At 27.3% G+C, this 20201-nt stretch overlaps 3 non-coding genes across 3 annotated transcripts; 2 read left to right on the forward strand and 1 right to left on the reverse strand.

The window, feature by feature from the left end:
• Positions 1-17856: 17856 nt before the first annotated feature.
• Positions 17857-17938, reverse strand: TRNAS-AGA (transfer RNA serine (anticodon AGA)). Its single transcript has one exon. It is a non-coding gene; the product is annotated as a tRNA-Ser (tRNA).
• A 506-nt stretch (positions 17939-18444) lies between these two features.
• Positions 18445-18526, forward strand: TRNAS-AGA (transfer RNA serine (anticodon AGA)). The gene has a single exon. It is a non-coding gene; the product is annotated as a tRNA-Ser (tRNA).
• A 996-nt stretch (positions 18527-19522) lies between these two features.
• On the forward strand, positions 19523-19604 carry TRNAS-AGA (transfer RNA serine (anticodon AGA)). Its single transcript has one exon. It is a non-coding gene; the product is annotated as a tRNA-Ser (tRNA).
• Positions 19605-20201: the final 597 nt, after the last annotated feature.

Genomic DNA, 20201 nt, shown 5'->3' on the forward strand with positions numbered 1-20201 from the left:
GTTAGACTATACAAATATATTTTTAAAAAATCCACGTTTATGGTTAGACTATAAAAATTTATTTTTAAAAAATCCACGTTTATGGTTAGACTATAAAAATATATTTTTAAAAAATCCACGTTCATGGTTAGACTATAAAAATATATTTTTAAAAAATCCACGTTTATGGTTAGACTATAAAAATATATTTTTAAAAAATCCACGTTTATGGTTAGACTATAAAAATATATTTTTAAAAAATCCACATTTATGGTTAGACCATAAAAATATATTTTTAAAAAATCCACGTTTATGGTTAGACTATAAAAAAATATTTTTAAAAAATCCACGTTTATGGTTAGACTATAAAAATATATTTTTAAAAAATCCACTTTTATGGTTAGACTATAAAAATATATTTTTAAAAAAATCCAAGTTTATGGTAAGACTCTTAAATATATTTAAAAAATCCACTTTTTTAGTTAGACTATAAAAATATATTTTTAAAAAATCCACGTTTATGGTTAGACTATAAAAAAATATTTTTAAAAAATCCACGTTTATGGTTAGACTATAAAAATATATTTTTAAAAAATCCACGTTTATGGTAAGACTATAAAAATATATTTTTAAAAAATCCACGTTTTGATTAGACTATAAAAATATATTTTTAAAAAATCCACGTTTATGGTTAGACTATACAAATATATTTTTAAAAAATCCACGTTTATGGTTAGACTATAAAAATTTATTTTTAAAAAATCCACGTTCATGGTTAGACTATAAAAAAATATTTTTAAAAAATCCACGTTTATGGTTAGACTATAAAAAAATATTTTTAAAAAATCCACGTTTATGGTTAGACTATACAAATATATTTTTAAAAAATCCACGTTTATGGTTAGACTATAAAAATTTATTTTTAAAAAATCCACGTTTATGGTTAGACTATAAAAATATATTTTTAAAAAATCCACGTTCATGGTTAGACTATAAAAATATATTTTTAAAAAATCCACGTTTATGGTTAGACTATAAAAATATATTTTTAAAAATCCACGTTTATGGTTAGACTATAAAAATATATTTTTAAAAAATCCACATTTATGGTTAGACCATAAAAATATATTTTTAAAAAATCCACGTTTATGGTTAGACTTTTAAAAAATATTTTAAAAAAATCCACGTTTATGGTTAGACTATAAAAATATATTTTTAAAAAATCCACATTTATGGTTAGACCATAAAACTATATTTTTAAAAAATCCACGTTTATGGTTAGACTTTTAAAAAATATTTTAAAAAAATCCACGTTTATGGTTACACCAAAAAAATATATTTTTAAAAAATCCACGTTTATGGTTAGACCATAAAAATATATTTTTAAAAAATCCACGTTTATGGTTAGACCATAAAAATATATTTTTAAAAAATCCACGTTTATGGTTAGACTATAAAAAAAATATTTTTAAAAAATCCACGTTTATGGTTAGACTATAAAAATATATTTTTAAAAAATCCACTTTTATGGTTAGACTATAAAAATATATTTTTAAAAAAATCCAAGTTTATGGTAAGACTCTTAAATATATTTAAAAAATCCACTTTTTTAGTTAGACTATAAAAATATATTTTTAAAAAATCCACGTTTATGGTTAGACTATAAAAAAATATTTTTAAAAAATCCACGTTTATGGTTAGACTATAAAAATATATTTTTAAAAAATCCACGTTTATGGTAAGACTATAAAAATATATTTTTAAAAAATCCACGTTTTGATTAGACTATAAAAATATATTTTTAAAAAATCCACGTTTATGGTTAGACCATAAAAATATATTTTTGAAAAATCCACGTTTATGGTTAGACTATAAAAATATATTTTTAAAAAATCCACGTTTATGGTTAGACTATAAAAATATATTTTTAAAAAATCCACGTTTATGGTTAGACTAGAAAAATATATTTTTAAAAAAATCCACGTTTATGGTTAGACTATAAAAATATATTTTTAAAAAATCCACGTTTATGGTTAGACTATAAAAAATATTTTTAAAAAATCCACTTTTATGGTTAGACTATAAAAAAAATATTTTTAAAAAATCCACGTTTATGGTTAGACTATAAAAATATATTTTTAAAAAATCCACGTTTATGGTTAGACTATAAAAATATATTTTTAAAAAATCCACTTTTATGGTTAGACTATAAAAATATATTTTTAAAAAAATCCACATTTATGGTTAGACCATAAAAATATATTTTTAAAAAATCCACGTTTATGGTTAGACTTTTAAAAAATATTTTAAAAAAATCCACGTTTATGGTTACACCAAAAAAATATATTTTTAAAAAATCCACGTTTATGGTTAGACCATAAAAATATATTTTTAAAAAATCCACGTTTATGGTTAGACCATAAAAATATATTTTTAAAAAATCCACGTTTATGGTTAGACTATAAAAATATATTTTTAAAAAATCCACGTTTATGGTTAGACTATAAAAAAATATTTTTAAAAAATCCACGTTTATGGTTAGACTATAAAAATATATTTTTAAAAAATCCACGTTTATGGTTAGACTATAAAAATATATTTTTAAAAAATCCACTTTTATGGTTAGACTATAAAAATATATTTTTAAAAAAATCCACGTTTATGGTAAGACTCTTAAATATATTTAAAAAATCCACTTTTTTGGTTAGACTATAAAAATATATTTTTAAAAAATCCACGTTTATGGTTAGACTATAAAAAAATATTTTTAAAAAATCCACGTTTATGGTTAGACTATAAAAATATATTTTTAAAAAATCCACGTTTATGGTAAGACTTTAAAAATATATTTTTAAAAAATCCACGTTTTGATTAGACTATAAAAATATATTTTTAAAAAATCCACGTTTATGGTTAGACCATAAAAATATATTTTTGAAAAATCCACGTTTATGGTTAGACTATAAAAATATATTTTTAAAAAATCCACGTTTATGGTTAGACTATAAAAATATATTTTAAAAAATCCACGTTTATGGTTAGACTAGAAAAATATATTTTTAAAAAAATCCACGTTTATGGTTAGACTATAAAAATATATTTTTAAAAAATCCACGTTTATGGTTAGACTATAAAAAATATTTTTAAAAAATCCACTTTTATGGTTAGACTATAAAAAAAATATTTTTAAAAAATCCACGTTTATGGTTAGACTATAAAAATATATTTTTAAAAAATCCAAGTTTATGGTTAGACTATAAAAATATATTTTTAAAAAATCCACTTTTATGGTTAGACTATAAAAATATATTTTTAAAAAAATCCACGTTTATGGTAAGACTCTTAAATATATTTAAAAAAAAACACTTTTTTGGTTAGACTATAAAAATATATTTTTAAAAAATCCACGTTTATGGTTAGACTATAAAAAAATATTTTTAAAAAATCCACGTTTATGGTTAGACTATAAAAAAATATTTTTAAAAAATCCACGTTTATGGTTAGACTATAAAAATATATTTTTAAAAAATCCACGTTTATGGTAAGACTATAAAAATATATTTTTAAAAAATCCACGTTTATGATTAAACTATAAAAATATATTTTTAAAAAATCCACGTTTATGGTTAGACCATAAAAATATATTTTTGAAAAATCCACGTTTATGGTTAGACTATAAAAAATATTTTTAAAAAATCCACGTTTATGGTTAGACTATAAAAAAATATTTTTAAAAAATCCACGTTTATGGTTAGACTATAAAAAATATATTTTTAAAAAATCCACGTTTATGATTAGACTATAAAAAAATATTTTTAAAAATCCATATGGTTGACTTAATACAGCTTGAAAGAAATATTAAAAAAAAAAACACGTTGATTAAGAGGGGTTTCAAAAATATAAAAAAATCCAAATTTAATTATTTGATTTTCAAGCCATTTTTCCTTTTTCCCTGCCTGATCATTCCCACCTCGTATTGTAATTAAATATTACACAATAGCTGCATTTTTAAAGTGCAAACACGTTTTTCCTCTTGTCGCATTTACACGTATGGTAGCGTATACTCCCATCTCCCATCTCTCTCCCTCTCCCGCTCCCTCATTGCAATTCAATTTCCATGTCGATATTTTGGCAGGAAATAAAAGCATACACCAAAAATTGTTGATATGATGCGAGCAGGATATGGCCGTAACTCTATTAGGCTCTCAATTTTAAATTGTTTTTAGCCATTGTTATCTGTAAGTAATGTGAATTATTCAATTAAGTTTTGGGGTTGTTGTATTAAGCGCGCGGTTTTTGGGTACCCTTAAATACTCGGCTAATAAAGATGGTGAAGTTTTTTTTTTTTTGTTGTTGCAAAATCGTTGTTTTTTTTTTTTTGCATATTCCAAATTTCTAATTGGAAATGTGCTGGCTATTGAATATGAGTTCGATTATGGCTTCTTAAGAAATAAAACTCAATATTCAATTATATTCGAATTGCAGCAGAAAATCTTGTTCTCCCAATCTCTGCATCTCAGGACACAAAAAAATTACAACAAAAAAAGAAAAATCAAATAAGATTTTCATAATGGCTGTCAACAGATTCACCATCTCCCCCTTTCAAAAAATGAGAAGAAAAATAATTGCAACGGAAACCATGGCTTGTCATACCACCTTCATGGGCGTTTCCCACTCCCATCGTATTCTTGAGTGTCACCTTGCTGGGAATTTTCCTCCTTTGCTCTCTCTCCCTCACTCTCTATGATAAGAGTGGAATACATTAAAATACATTTTTATTCCAATAAAAACAATGAATATTTATGAATAACTGTTTACTTACGAAGCAGGATATGTACGATATGTAATCCTCATATCCTCCCAATGCTGCTCTGCATGTTTTCATGTGAAATTCCTTTTATGATTTTAAATGAAATAAAAATAATGAAGTAGCTACCTGATGGCGAATATCATCAGGTGAATGAATAAAAATCCCTGAAAAAGAAGAATATTTTAAAATATTTTTATCAATGGCAGTCAAAATATTTTTTCATGGACCTCCACATAAATGTGGATTATTTAAAAATATTTTCTCCTAGTCCATCTATAAACATGGATATTTTAAAAATATTTTTTCAAATTTTATCTACAAACATTAATTTTTTAAAATATTTTTTTCACGGACCTACACATAAACGTGGATGTTTTGAAAATATTTTTCAGGGACCTCAATAAAAACATGGATTTTTTTAAATAATTTTTTCAAGGACCTCCACACAAATGTGGATTTCTTAAAAACATTTTTTCATGACCCATCTATAAATGTGAATTTTTTAAAAATATTTTTTCATGACCCATCTATAAACATGGATTTTTTAAAAACATCTTTTCAAGGACCTCCACATAAACGTGGATTTTTTAAAAAAAATTTTTCATGACCCATCTATAAACGTGGATTTTTTAAAAATATTTTTTCATGGCCCATCTATAAACGTGGATTTTTTAAAAATATTTTTTCATAGCCCATCTATAAACCAGGATTTTTTTAAAAATATTTTTTCATGGTCCATCTATAAACGTGGATTTCTCAAAAAATATTTTTTCATGGCCCATCTATAAACCAGGATTTTTTTAAAAATATTTTTTCAAAGTCCATCTATAAACGTGGATTTTTTAAAAATATTTTTTCAAAGTCCATCTATAAACGTGGATTTTTTAAAAATATTTTTTCAAAGTCCATCTATAAACGTGGATTTTTTAAAAATATTTTTTCAAAGTCCATCTATAAACGTGGATTTTTTAAAAATATTTGTTCAAAGTCCATCTATAAACGTGGATTTTTTAAAAATATTTTTTCAAAGTCTATCTATAAACGCGGTGTTGAATATTATTGCGTATTCTCTGCAGATGTTTGTTTAAATGAAAGACGACTGTTGCTGTTGAGTGCTTTATTACGAGTAAAACTTATTCTACTTACACACTACACATGTAACCTTAACGCTTAGAACTAATCTATTTACAATGATGTAGGTGTCACACATTGCGAACACACCGCAATTACTCTGTACGTGTGTTGTGTATTTTTTCAAGGCCCAAACATTAACGTGGATTTTTAAAAATATTTTTTCAAGGCCCAAACATTAACGTGGATTTTTAAAAATATTTTTTCAAGGCCCAAACATTAACGTGGATTTTTAAAAATATTTTTTCAAGGCCCAAACATTAACGTGGATTTTTAAAAATATTTTTTCAAGGCCCAAATATTAACGTGGATATTTTAAAAATATGTTTTCAAGGCCTAAACAAAAACGTGGATTTTCTAAAAAAAAATTTTGAAGGCCCAAACATTAACGTGGATTTTTTTGAATATATTTTTTAAGGACTAAACAAAAACGTGGATTTTCTAAAAAAAAAAATTTGATGGCCCAAACATTAACGTGGATTTTTTTAAAAAAATTTTTTAAGGACTAAACAAAAACGTGGATTTTCTAAAAATATTTTTTCAAGGACTAAACAAAAACGAGGATTTTCTAAAAATATTTTTTCAAGGACTAAACAAAAACGTGGATTTTCTAAAAATATTTTTTCATGACCCAAATATTAACGTGAATTTTTATAAATAATTTTTCAAGGCGTAAACAAAAACGTGGATTTTCTACCAAAATTTTTTTGTGGCCCAAATATTAACGTGAATTTTTATAAATAATTTTTCAACGCCTAAACACTAACATGGATTTTTAAAAATAATTTTTCAAGGCCTAACCATTTAAAGGTTGATTTTACATAATACCACATACTCAATACAATATCCCCTCGGAAGATTTCCTGCCATCACACACGTTAGCGGATTTATATCTTAGCTCACGCAAGACTTTTATTGTTTTCTTATCACCCATCAACGTCATCGCCCACTGCACCCACACAACACCCTGGGGGTAATTTCAACCAAAATATTTCTCTCATTCACCCACTGGATTTCATCATCCCACTGTAAATGCCACCATAATGCATCCTTATGAGGGTAAAGAAAAGTGCATTCATTGTTGGCTTAACTCTTCATTTGTCCAACCCTGCGACTGCATCAATAATGGCTAGGCCGAGGGTGGGGGGGTTGACTGATGTTTTGTTCACATTAACTCTCTCAACTCGTTGAAGGGGGTGGGGGAGGGGGTGATGCATGCAACAAGGCAAAAAATATTTTTTAATTAATATACTTCACATTTTTTCGGGTGGTCCTGAAGTGCTTCGAATATTGCAACGTCATCAGCATTTCCGTCTCCCCAGTTTGACCACTCCTTTGCAATTATGGATTCATTTGCTCGCGACCCCCTCTCTCCCGGTGACTTACCCGCATGACATGACTGTCATTGTTTTTTTTTTTTTTTTTTTTTTTTTTTGTTTCTTCATCATTTCATTTCAGATTCATTTGTTGCTTTTGTTCTCAACAAGTCCGCAAACATTGACATGTGTTCCATGTGTCCTGATATGCCCCAATACAAAAGTGGAAACCTTATTGTTGTCTGTTGAAGGGATGTCTGTTTGAATGTTCGGCCATAACATATCCTGTTTTGTTATCGCGATAACCATACATTATTCGATTAAGCTTAAACAATATGTCGCTGTTGGGTGTGCAGCAAGGATTATCTTCTTTTCGGGGAGGAAGGTGGGAAATTTTTTAAATATTTTAGTTGGATTTCTAAAAAAAAAAAAATTAAATTCCAATATTTTCTCAAGGAACTTCACATAAACATGGATTCGTTTTTAAAATTGTCTCAAGGACCTCCACATAAACGTTGATTTTCTAAAAATATTTTTTCATGGCCCATATATAAACGTGGATTTTTTAAAAATATTTTTTCATGACCCATCTATAAACGTGGATTTTTTAAAAATATTTTTTCATGACTCATCTATAAACGTGGATTTTTTTAAAAATATTTTTTCATAACTCATCTATAAACGTGGATTTTCTAAAAATATTTTTTCATGGTCCATCTATAAAAGTGGATTTTTAAAAAATATTTTTTCATGGCCCATCTAAAAACGTGATTTTTTATTGATTTAAACAATATTTTTTAATGGCCCATCTATAAACGTGGATATTTTAAAAATATATTTTCATAGCACATCTATAAATGTGGATTTTGTAAAAATATTTTGTCATGGCCCATCTATAAACGTGGATTTTTTAAAAATATTATCTCCTAGTCCATATATAAACGTGGATTTTTTAAAAATATTTTTTCATGGCCCATCTATAAACGTGGATTTTTTAAAAATATTCTTTCATGTCCCATCTATAAACGTGGATTTTTTAAAAATATTTTTTCATGGCCCATCTATAAACGTGGATTTTTTAAAAATATTTTTTCATGGCCCATCTATAAAGGTGGATTTTTTAAAAATATCTTTTCATGGCCCATCTATAAACGTGGATTTTTAAAAAAATATCTTTTCATGGCCCATCTATAAACGTGGATTTTTTAAAAATATTTTTTCATGGCCCATCTATAAACGTGGATTTTTTAAAAATATTTTTTCATGTCCCATCTATAAACGTGGATTTTTTAAAAATATTTTTTCATGGCCCATCTATAAACGTGGATTTTTTAAAAATATTTTTTCATGGCCCATCTATAAACGTGGATTTTTTAAAAATATTTTTTCATGGCCCGTCTATAAACGTGGATTTTTTAAAAATATTTTTTCATGGCCCATCTATAAATTTGAATTTTTTAAAAATACTTTTTTCATGGCAAATCTATAAACGAGAATTTTTTAAAAATATTTTTTCATGGCAAATCTATAAACGAGAATTTTTTAAATATATTTTTTCATGGCAAATCTATAAACGTGAATTTTTTAAAAATATTTTTTCATGGCCCATCTAAAAACGTGGATTTTTTAAAAATATGTTTTCATGACCCATTTATAAACGTGGATTTTTTAAAAATATTTTTTTATGGCCCATCTATAATTTGTAGCTTAAGGTCAATGTTAGATTTTTATGCTCCACTTTTTTAAGGAATATTCGAAAGTCCTCTAAAACTGAGCCATGAAAAATTGTTGTATCCAGACATTGATCCCAATTCGATTTTACCCAAATGCAACAAAAAACTTTTTTAGCATAGTATATTTGATCTCCATCAAACATCAAAAGGTTTATGAAAACAAAACTGCAACAAATAACCCGAACAAGTTCGAGGTCATTGCAAAGCTGCACTCATCCAACATTGGATAAAAAAACGTGATTTTTTAAAAATATTTTTTTCATAACCAATCTATCAACTTGGATATTTTAAAAATATTTTTTCATAACCAATCTATAAACGTGGATTTTTAAACAATATTTTTTAATGGCCCATCTATAAAGGTGGATATTTTAAAAATATATTTTCATAGCACATCTATAAATGTGGATTTTGTAAAAATATTTTGTCATGGCCCATCTATAAACGTGGATTTTTTAAAAATATTATCTCCTAGTCCATATATAAACGTGGATTTTTTAAAAATATTTTTTCATGGCCCATCTATAAACGTGGATTTTTTAAAAATATTCTTTCATGTCCCATCTATAAACGTGGATTTTTTAAAAATATTTTTTCATGGCCCATCTATAAACGTGGATTTTTTAAAAATATTTTTTAAGGTCTTAACATAAGCTCGGATTTTTAAAAATATTTTTTCATGGCCCATCTAAAAACGTGATTTTTTAAAAATATATTTTATAAGTACACTTACGAATGTGGATTTTTAAAAAATATTTTGTATAAGTCCATTTACAAACGTGGATTTTTAAAAAATATTTTTATATCCCAATCATCCTCAAACGTGGATTTTTAAAAAATATTTTTTATAGCCCAATCATCCTCAAACGTGGATTTTTAAAAAATATTTTTTGTAGGCCAATCATCCTCAAACGTGATTTTTTTAAAAATATTTTCTATAGCCCAATCATCCTCAAACGTGGATTTTTAAAAAATATTTTTTATAGCCCAATCATCCTCAAACGTGGATTTTTAAAAAATATTTTTTGTAGGCCAATCATCCTCAAACGTGATTTTTTTAAAAATATTTTTTATAGCCCAATCATCCTCAAACGTGGATTTTTAAAAAATATTTTTTATAGCCCAATCATCCTCAAACGTGGATTTTTAAAAAATATTTTTTGTAGCCCAATCATCCTCAAACGTGATTTTTTTTAAATATTTTTTATAGCCCAATCATCCTCAAACGTAGATTTTTAAAAAATAATTTTGTAGCCCAATCATCCTCAAACGTGGATTTTTAAAAAATAATTTTGTAGCCCAATCATCCTCAAACGTGGTTTTTTTAAAAATATTTTTTGTAGCCCAATCATCCTCAAACGTGGATTTTTAAAAAATAATTTTATAGCCCAATCATCCTCAAACGTGGATTTTTTAAAAATATTTTTTATAACCCAATCATCCTCAAACGTGAATTTTTTAAAAATATTTTTTATAGCCCAATCATCCTCAAACGTGGATTTTTTAAAAATATTTTTTCATGGCCCATCTATAAACGTGGATTTTTTAAAAATATTTTTTTATGGCCCATCTATAAACGTTGAGTTTTTTATAAATATTTTTTCATGGCCCATCTATAAACGTGGATTTTTTTAAATTATTTTTTCATGGCCCATCTAACGTGGATTTCTTAAAAATATTTTTTCATGGCCCATTTATAAACGTGGATTTTTTAAAAATATTTTTTCATGGCCCATCTATAAACGTGGATTTTTTAAAAATATTTTTTCATGGCCCATCTGTAATCGTGGATTTTTTAAAAATATGTTTTCATGACCCATCTATAATCGTGAATTTTTTAGAAAATGTTTCACGGTTCGTTAAATTCCTTTGTAGCTAAAGGCCAATGTTAGATTTTTATGCTCCACTTTTTTATGGAATACTCGAAAGTCCTCTAAAACTGAGCCATGAAAAATTGATGTATCCAGACATTGATCCCAATTCGATTTTATCCAAATGCAACAAAAAACTTTTTTAGCATAGTATATTTGAACTCCATCAAACATCAAAAGGTTTATAGAAAAAGAATGAAAACAAAACTGCAACGAATAACCCGAACAAGTTCGAGGTCATTGCAAAGCTGCACTCATCCAACATTGTATATGTATTTCTTTTTTTTTGCCGGCAAATGTTGGCTGCAGTCTACACAGCGTACAACAAATGTTGAACTTTGATAGGAAAACTCTCTAAAGCAAAATAAAAAAAAAACAACACCAACAAATAGTCTAACCGAAATCAATGAAAAATAAAGTGAAAACAGGCGTTAAAAGAGAGAGGGGGTACAACAAAAAAATTCACCGCAATATGGGAAGGGAAAAAATACCCCTCTTAAGGCTCATACAGATCTAGCAGTGGACCAGATGACTAATAAAATAAAATATAAATAAATTTAAATATTTGCATATTTTTAAAAAAAAAATCCAAATTTATGATTGGTCGTTGGAAAAATATTCTCAAAAAAAAATATTTAAAATACTCCTCTTCAGATTTTTGTACAATTCTTCATTATTCAGTTAAATTATGAATTGTCTTTAGCAAATCTTAGCAACTTTTCCCCAGGGCATCTCATTGCCATAAATATCATTTCATGTAGATAAATTAAAAAAATTATCAAAAGAAGAAGACAGGTAACTTCAGTTGCATCTGATTTTGTCAGTCTAGGACAGTGTTTCAAATAGGGATCATATTCTGGAATCCATTTTGAAGAGAAACTCCCTTATCGACCAAAGAAATATCAAGTCGAAATAAGTCCCACTCAGCCAGGAGGAATTTAATTAATTTATCTTTACTTGATTTCTTTGCTTGCCTCTGGACCACTGTCCGTTCTGCAGCACACGGCAATACCTGAAGCTCTTTTCATTTGTGTGACTTGCAAAAAGCAGAAACACCGAAGATTCCATGACGGCTATACCTGATGTCACTGTAAAAATAAAAAAGATACCACAAAACGCCTTCAACGCCGTTTTCAGGTAATGACCAGAAGCTGTTTGGCAAGTATCTGTTCAATAAGGCCTGGGCGAAATGTGAATAAATGTAATCAACCTTGCGATGGTGTCTTCGCCATCAGCATCGGCGAAGAACAATCACAGTCATTGCCATAAAAAAAATAATATTGCAATGTCAGCGTTCCTACTTTACTTTTAGCTGTGGGGTAATTAAAATAAATTTCTTGGGGGGTTTAGGGAAAAAAAAAATGAAATGATATATAATATAAAAATATTTTTAAAAAATCCACGTTTATAGATGGGCCATGAAAAATTATTTTTAAAAAATCCACGTTTACAGATGGGCCATGAAAAATTATTTTTAAAAAATCCACGTTTATAGATGGGCCATGAAAAATTATTTTTAAAAAATCCATGTCTATAGATGGGCCATGAAAAAATATTTTTAAAAAATCCATGTTTATAGATGGGCCATGAAAAAATATTTAAAAAAGAACAAGTTTATAGATGGGCCAGGAACCATGAAAAAATATTTTTAAAAAATCCACGTTTATAGATGGGCCATGAAAAAATATTTTTAAAAAATCCACGTTCATAGATGGGCCATGAAAAAATATTTAAAAAAGAACAAGTTTATAGATGGGCCAGGAACCATGAAAAAATATTTTTAAAAAATCCACGTTTATAGATGGGCCATGAAAAAATATTTTTAAAAAATCCACGTTTATAGATGGGCCATGAAAAAATATTTCTAAAAAATCCACGTTTATAGATGGTCTTTGGAAAAATATTTTTTAAAAATTCACGTTTATAGATGGACTAGGAAAAAATATTTTTAAAAAATCCACGTTTATAGATGGGCCATGAAAAAATATTTTTAAAAAATCCACGTTTATAGATGGGCCATGAAAAAATATTTTTAAAAAATCCACGTTTATAGATGGGCCATGAAAAAATATTTTTAAAAAATCCACGTTTATAGATGGGCCATGAAAAAATATTTTTAAAAAATCCACGTTTATAGATGGGCCATGAAAAAATATTGTTAAAAAATCCACGTTTATAGATGGGCCATTAAAAAATATTTTTAAAAAATCCACGTTTATAGATGGGCCATGAAAAAATATTTTTAAAAAATCCACGTTTATAGATGGGTCATGAAAAAATATTTTTAAAAAAATCCACGTTTATAGATGGGCCATAAAAAAAATATTTTTAAAAAATCCACGTTTATAAATGGGCCATGAAAAAATATTTCTGTAAAATCCACGTTTATAGATAGACCATGAAAAAATATTTTTAAAAAATCCACGTTTATAGATGGGCCATGAAAAAATATTTTTAAAAAATCCACGTTTATAGATGGGCCATAAAAAAAATATTTTTAAAAACTGCTCGATTTTAGATGGACCACAAAAAATATTTTTAAAAAATCCACGTTTATAGATGGGCCATGAAAAAATATTTTTAAAAAATTCACGTTTACAGATGGACTTTTAAAAAAATATTTTTTAAAAATCCACGTATATAGATGGGCCATGAAAAAATATGTTTAAAAAATCCACGTTTATAGATGGGCCATGAAAAAATATTTTTAAAAAATCCACGTTTATAGATGGACCATAAAAAAATATTTTTAAAAATCCAGGTTTATAGATGAGCCTTGAAAAAATATTTTTAAAAAATCCAGGTTTATAGATGGGCCATAAAAAAATATTTTTTAAAAATCCACGTTTATAGATGGGCCATGAAAAAATATTTTTAAAAAATCCACGTTTACAGATGGACTAGGAGAAAATATTTTTAAAAAATCCACGTTTATAGATGGGCCATGAAAAATTACTTTTAAAAAATCCACGTTTATAGATGGGCCATGAAAAAATATTCTTAAAAAATCCATGTTTATATTTTTAAAAAATCCATGTTTATAGATGGGCCATGAAAAAATATTTTTAAAAAATCCACGTTTATAGATGGACGATGAAAAAATATTTTTAAAAAATCCACGTTTATAGATGGGCTATGAAAAACTATTTAAAAAAAAAATCCACGTTTATAGGTGGACCATGAAAAAATATTTTTAAAAAATTCACGTTTATAGATGGGTCATGAAGAAACATAGTTCATAGATGCATCACGTAAAAATATTTTTAAAAAAATTACATTTACAGATGGGCCATGAAAAAATATTTTTAAAAAATCCACGTTTATAGGTGGGCCATGAAAAAATATTTTTAAAAAATCCACGTTTATAGGTGGGCCATGAAAAAATATTTTTAAAAAATCCACGTTTATGGATGGGCCATGAAAAAATATTTTTAAAAAAATCCACGTTTATAGGTGGGCCATGAAAAAATATTTTTAGAAAATCCACGTTTATAGGTGGGTCATAAAAAAATATTTTTAAAAAATCCACGTTTATAGATGGGCCATGAAAAAATATTTTTAAAAAATCCACGTTTATAGATGGGCAATAGAAATATACTTAAAAAAAATCCACGTTTATGGATGGGCCATGAAAAAATATTTTTAAAAAAATCCACGTTTATAGGTGGGCCATGAAAAAATATTTTTAAAAAATCCACGTTTATAGGTGGGTCATAAAAAAATATTTTTAAAAAATCCACGTTTATAGATGGGCCATGAAAAAATATTTTTAAAAAATCCACGTTTATAGATGGGCAATAGAAAAATACTTAAAAAAAAATCCACGTTTATAGATGGGCAATAGAAAAATACTTAAAAAAATCCACGTTTATGGATGGGCCATGAAAAAATATTTTTAAAAAAATCCACGTTTATAGGTGGGCCATGAAAAAATATTTTTAAAAAATCCACGTTTATAGATGGGCCATGAAAAAATATTTTTAAAAAATCCACGTTTATAGATGGGCCATGAAAAAATATTTTTAAAAAATCCACGTTTATAGATGGGCCATGAAAAAATATTTTTAAAAAATCCACGTTTATAGATGGGCCATGAAAAAATATTTTTAAAAAATCCACGTTTATAGATGGGCCATGAAAAAATATTTTTGAAAAATCCACGTTTATAGATGGGCCATGAAAAAATATTTTTAAAAAATCCACGTTTATAGACGGGCCATGAAAAAATATTTTTAAAAAATCCACGTTTATAGACGGGCCATGAAAAAATATTTTTAAAAAATCCACGTTTATAGATGGGCCATGAAAAAATATTTTTAAAAAATCCACGTTTATAGATGAGCCATGAAAAAATATTTTTAAAAAATCCGCGTTTATAAATGGGGAATGAAAAAATATTCTTAAAAAATCCACGTTTATAGATGGACCATGAAAAAATATTTTTAAAAAATCCACGTTTATAGATGGGTCATGCAAAAATATTTTTAAAACATCCACGTTTATAGATGGGTCATGAAAATATATTTTTAAAAAATCCAGGTTTATTGATACCGATGAAAAAATATTTTTAAAAAATCCACGTTTATAGATGGGTCATGAAAAAATATTTTTTAAAAATCGACGTTTCTAGATGGACATTGAAAAAATGTTTTTAAAAAATCCACGTTAATAGAGAGACTTGGAGAAAATATTTTTAAAAAATCCACGTTTACAGATGGGCCATGAAAAACTATTTTAAAAAAATCAAAGTTTTTAGATGGACCATTAAAAAATATTTTTAAAGAATCCACGTTTATAGATGGACTAGGAAATAATATTTTTAAAAAATCCACGTTATAGATGGACAAGGAAAAAATATTTTTAAAAATCCAAGTTTATAGATGGATTATGACATAAATATTTTAAAAAATCCACGTTTATAGATGGGCCATGAAAAAATATTTTTAAAAAATCCACGTTTATAGATAGACCATGAAAAAAATATTTTTAAAAAATCCACGTTTATAGATGGACAATGAAAAAATATTTTAAAAAAATCCACGTTTATAGATGGGCTATGAAAAAATATTTTAAAAAAATCACGTTTATAAATGGTCTTTGGAAAAATATTTTTTAAAAATCCACGTTTATAAATGGTCTTTGGAAAAATATTTTTAAAAAATCCACGTTTATAGATGGGCCATGAAAAAATATTTTTAAAAAATCCACGTTAATAGATGGACAATGAAAAAATATTTATAAAAAATCCACGATTATAGATGGACCTTGAAAAATTATTTATAAAAAATCCACGTTTATAAATTGTCTTTGGAAAAATATTTTTTAAAAATGGTCTTTGAAAAAATATTTTTAAAAAATCCACGTTTATAAATAGTCTTTAAAAAAATATTTTTAAAAAATCCACGTTTATAAACAGTCTTTGAAAAAATATTTTTAAAAAATCCTCGTTTATAAATAGTCTTTGAAAAAATATTTTTAAAAAATCCACGTTTATAAATAGTCTTTAAAAAAATATTTTTAAAAAATCCACGTTTATAAATAGTCTTTGAAAAAATATTTTTAAAAAATCCTCGTTTATAAATAGTCTTTGAAAAAATATTTTTAAAAAATCCACGTTTATAAATAGTCTTTGAAAAAATATTTTTAAAAAATCCACGTTTATAAATAGTCTTTGAAAAAATGTTTTTAAAAAATCCACGCTTATAGAAGGGGCATGAAAAAATATTTTTAAAAAATCCACATTTATAGAGATAGATGGACTAGGTAAAATATATTTATAAAAAATATTTTTTTAAAAATCCACGTTTATAGATGGACCATAAAAAAATATTTTTAAAAAATCCTCGTTTATAAATGAATAATGAAAATTATTTTTAAAAAAATCCACTTTTTTGATACTAACGAGAAAATATTTTTAAAAAATCCAAATCCGAAAGATCCTTTTTCATATTTAGTCCTTTGAAGAGTATTATATTTTTCATATTTCCTAGATTCTTTTTTCTCACATCTCCAATGTGAGTTTTCCAATAACCACCAGTAGTGAGTGGCATCTACAAATTTATCGCTGACATTATTCAATTTATACAAATTTGTTGTCTTTATTACCATTTTTTTTTTTTTTGTTTGTCGTTGCTTCCTTAATGAAAACCCATTCTCCGTGGCCTATTCCGCCATGGACCGCAGAAGAACAACAGAAATAAACGACAATGTCTTCAATATCTTGTCAGCTAATCACCAATAAATCAAATGATGCTTTTAAGCCTTTAGCACCGAAGACTAGATAGACACAAAAACGAGAAGAAAAGGAAAAACGCCACAAAAGACTTTCATAAATTTCCGCATAGCCTGAGAATCATTGGCAAAGAAAGAAAAAAAAAGAACCTCACAGACAACAATTTCATAAGTAGTCGGCAGTAACAAGATTTCCTTGCAACATTGTTGCTAATTGTTACAACCTGTAATTGAAACTTAACTTTGAACACTTCAAAATGTTGTTGGAAATTATTTATGTTGCCACTGGCAGGTTGGCTGGCTGGCTGACTACGAGGTGGAGAAGGAGAAACAGAAGGTAATGATATTGGCAATGACCATGGTAATGAATGCATGAGACGCCGACTTAGATAGGTAGCCAAGTTGCAAATGCTCCACTTAAGTCTCCGGCAATGACATCGGACGTTCTGATGCAAATTGAACATAAATTGGTTTTCTTCATTTCACGAAGATTTTCGGAGAAAAATCTATGATGGCTGGTGTTTAATTTCAATTAATTTTTATTAAGGCGATAAACAAGCTAAGTGCTTGTGAAATGGGACGAAGATAAAATTGTGTTAACATTTTCCCACAGAATGAGCTAGATGACTCCTAAAAGTATGCACCAGATATGAAAATAGAAAAATACTAAAAATATATTTTTAAAAATTTTAAATAATATTTAGGCCTCATAAAAAAATATTTTCCAATGGCCATGGTGGTGGTTAGACTTTAATAAAATATTTTTAGAAAAAAAAATTTGCCTTCGCAGTCGGTAGGATTCGAACCTACGCTCCCAGAGGGAATCTGATTTCTAGTCAGACGCCTTAACCGCTCGGCCACGACTGCTTATATTCTATGGGTTTATTGGAATATCAATGCTTTATAAACTGAAAATGTAAGTAGTGCATTCCATTATTATAATTCTCATATGCGTTTTCCACAAAATTTTTAATTTGCTATAAATACAAGATTATCTTCAAAAATTAAAAGAGATAATATATTACTCAAGTACCTACTTCAATATAATCTATTTATTTTTTATTTGAGCAAAAAAATAAGTGAGAATTCTATAAAAAAGAATTAAAATCAAATAATATAAAATAAAAAAATCCGTAAAGAGTTCAAATTTTACAAACTTAATATTGGCCTTGTGGACTTACGCAGACAAAGCCTGTAAAGCTCTCAGAATGGAATAACATTTCTAATAATAAAAATCAATGGCTATGAATTTGAAAAAAAAATATTGGCACAGTTAAATAAAATTTGTAATTAAAGGATTGAAATTAAAGGAACCCAGGATTCGAACCCAGACTCGCTGTACTTCTACTCCACAAAATTGACTCGAATTACAAGCAGTCGTGGCCGAGCGGTTAAGGCGTCTGACTAGAAATCAGATTCCCTCTGGGAGCGTAGGTTCGAATCCTACCGACTGCGAAAACGATTGTTTTTATACCCTCCACCATAGTATGGAGGATATATTGAATTTGTCATGCCGTTTGTAACACCTCGAATTATACATTTTAGACCCCACAAAGTACCTATGTTCTTGATAAGCATAATATTCTATGTCGATTTAGGGGTGTCGGTTCGTCTAACCCTCTGTGGAAATCACTCTAGATTCCGAACGAAGTTAGGTAGGCTTATAAAATTTAACTCAAATGTATATTATGTCTTCAGGACTTTTGGTATTGAAAATGGGTCAGGTAGGTCCATGTTTTGGTATAGCCTCCATATAATGGTACCTCTCGGTATTCAGTATTTTGGTGATTTTGGCGATATTATCCTCCGGAAATGTTTCAAATTTGGTATTTGAAGTTCGTAATGGATAATACAGCCTGTGACAGAAAATTGTCTGTGCAGATCGACGTCTTCGTATAGCCCCCATATAACGGCAGCTCCCAATATTCAGTATTTTGGTGATTTAAGCGACATATTACACCGGAAATGTTTCAAATTTGGTATTTGTAGTTTGATATGGATACTACAGCCTATGACAGAAAATTGTCTGTGCAGGTCCACGTCTTCGTATGGCCCCCATGTAACGGTACCTCCCGATATTCGGTATTTTAATGATTTTAGCTACATTATTCACCGGAATTGTTTCAAATTTGGTATTTGAAGTTCGTAATGGCTGCTACAGCCTTTGACAGAAAATTTTCTGTGTAGGTCCACGTCTTCGTATAGCCCCCATATAATGGTACCTCCCGATAATCGGTATTTTGATGATTTTAGAGACTTTATTCCCCGGAATTGTTTCAAATTTGGTATTAGAAGTTCGTAATGGATACTACAGCCTATGACAAAAAATTGCTTTTTTTACTTGTTTATTCTGTCATAAATAAAAAAAATCATTAGCAGGATTCGAACCTGGGTTTCCAGAGTTTTAATTAATATCCAAGCAAAACACTTTCATACTTTTAAAAGCAAGGGGCAGTCGTGGCCGAGCGGTTAAGGCGTCTGACTAGAAATCAGATTCCCTCTGGGAGCGTAGGTTCGAATCCTACCGACTGCGAATGATACACTAATTTTTTGAAAATAATTTAAAATGCTTTTCAAAATTATAAAACTAGCACGTATTATTTAATTTTCTACACGAAATTTATCTGGAATATTGTCATCGCATGTCTGAAATATGGCTATTCTCTGTACGAACTTTTCTTGAAATCTAACCATCCTATATCCATCCAATGCTTGTCTTCTGCTTAAAAATCCTCGTTTAAAGATGAACCATGAAAAAATATTTTTAAAAATTCCACGTTTACAGATGGACCATGGAAAACTATTTTTAAAAAATCCAAGTTTTTAGATGGACCATGAAAAAATATTTTTAAAAAATCCACGTTTACAGATGGACCATGAATAAATATTTTTAAAAAGTCAACATTTACAGATGGACCATGAAAAAATATTTTTAAAAAATCCACGTTTACAGATGGACCATGGAAAACTATTTTTAAAAAATCCAAGTTTTTAGATGGACCATGAAAAAATATTTTTAAAAAATCCACGTTTACAGATGGACCATGAATAAATATTTTTAAAAAGTCAACATTTACAGATGGACCATGAAAAAATATTTTTAAAAAATCCACGTTTACAGATGGACCAT

The sequence above is a fragment of the Musca domestica genome, unplaced genomic scaffold (genome assembly GCF_030504385.1).
Source record: "Musca domestica strain aabys unplaced genomic scaffold, Musca_domestica.polishedcontigs.V.1.1 61, whole genome shotgun sequence".
Classification (NCBI taxonomy): Eukaryota; Metazoa; Arthropoda; class Insecta; order Diptera; family Muscidae; genus Musca; species Musca domestica.